Source organism: Acyrthosiphon pisum, chromosome A2, assembly GCF_005508785.2.
Source record: "Acyrthosiphon pisum isolate AL4f chromosome A2, pea_aphid_22Mar2018_4r6ur, whole genome shotgun sequence".
In the NCBI taxonomy this organism is placed as follows: Eukaryota; Metazoa; Arthropoda; class Insecta; order Hemiptera; family Aphididae; genus Acyrthosiphon; species Acyrthosiphon pisum.
The window spans coordinates 71,004,903-71,006,557 of NC_042495.1; positions in this window are offsets into that span (position 1 = coordinate 71,004,903).

Here is a 1,655-nt window from a genome sequence, read left to right on the forward strand (position 1 = left end):
CCCCCACAAAAATGACCAAATTATGCACCTGAGTGGTACCTATGTGTATTTTTTAAATTTAGATGTCCCTTATTGGAGGTGGCGTAGACCGTTCGGGTGAATCGACCCAAAAAAGTGGTCTGTTTAGGTGAATAGTTCGAGTATTTATTCCACAAAAAATACCGTTTACAGAGCGAATAAGTATGAACTATGAATTGGTTTATAAGTAAATTATTTTTATGCAATATACTGATATTATATAATTGTGTAAGCAATTTAAAAATAAAGTCAAATACAAGTTACATAATAAATAATTAATAATGAACTTTTAACTTTAAAAAAATATTGGTATAGTAATACCATTGCGATAATATTCTAATATATAATATTATATTATATAGTCAATATAAATAAAAAATTCGTAATTAATAAAACAAAATCATATACGATATGTATATAATATATTATAATAAAAATGAAAAGCTGTCCGTTGATAACCACAACGATCGAGAATGGCTTTGCCAATTAAGCAAATTTTTTTCAAATGTTATTTATATTCTGATTGAGGATTATACGGTAAGAAAAATTGGAAAATTCGGGAAAACCTGTATGGCATTTGTAATATATAATATTTAAACTTAAAATAAAACACAAGACAACTAGTAGCGACGGTCCATATGGAATGTTGGGCTATTCAATACATATATATATATACGATTTACGCATAAATATATATATACACACTCCTTACATACAAACGCGACACGTGCAACACATAAACAATATTCAACACCTCTCCGTTCAGATATTTAAGAAAAACAACATAATCAATTATCAGCGGCGCCAGATGACACCGTATATTATAAAACCATAAATGCATTTTTACGTATATAATATACACATATATATTATATTCTACGAGACCCCCTCGATAATTTTCCAATCGAGACGTTCGGTCAAAACAAAACAATAAGTTACCAGTGACACCAGTGGCGTAGCCAACTTTAAATCATATGGAAGCAAACAAATTATTTATGACCTACCCCACCCTACTCCAACTGATGTATACGATACTCATATGCTCAAATAGGGTGGTGGGGTAGCACCCAAAATAAAGTTCAAAGACTGACCGTGTATATGGGCTTTATGAGGTTATGACCTACCACCACCCCACAAAAACCAGAAGCAATTGCTTCTGAAAAACATGATTCGCTACGCTACTGAGTGACACCTTTGTTGCACCGCCTAAAATAAGAAAAAAACATCACGTATTAATAAATGCATATCAGAAGAAGGGATTACACCGAAGCCACATTATATAAGGACCTTACAGAATCGACTCGTCAGCAGTACCTTTCAGAAGGAGACCCATGCACAAGGTCCACGCCAGTCAACTTCACGACACTCTCACACTACTGTCCAAGGGAGTGCTCATGGTTGTGCGTATATGCGTATACAGTATATGTATGTTGGATTATCTCAGCAGTGATGGGCACAACCGAGTGAAAACTATCGAAGTACTCGATAGTTTAAACTATCTAATTACTCGGTTGTTTTATAAAACTATCGAACAATCGAAAAACTATCGAACTATCGAAATTTTTACTTTTTAGGTAAGGTTATGTATTATTTACTATTTAGCCATGATGTTGTCAATGTTGTCATTCGAGATTCGA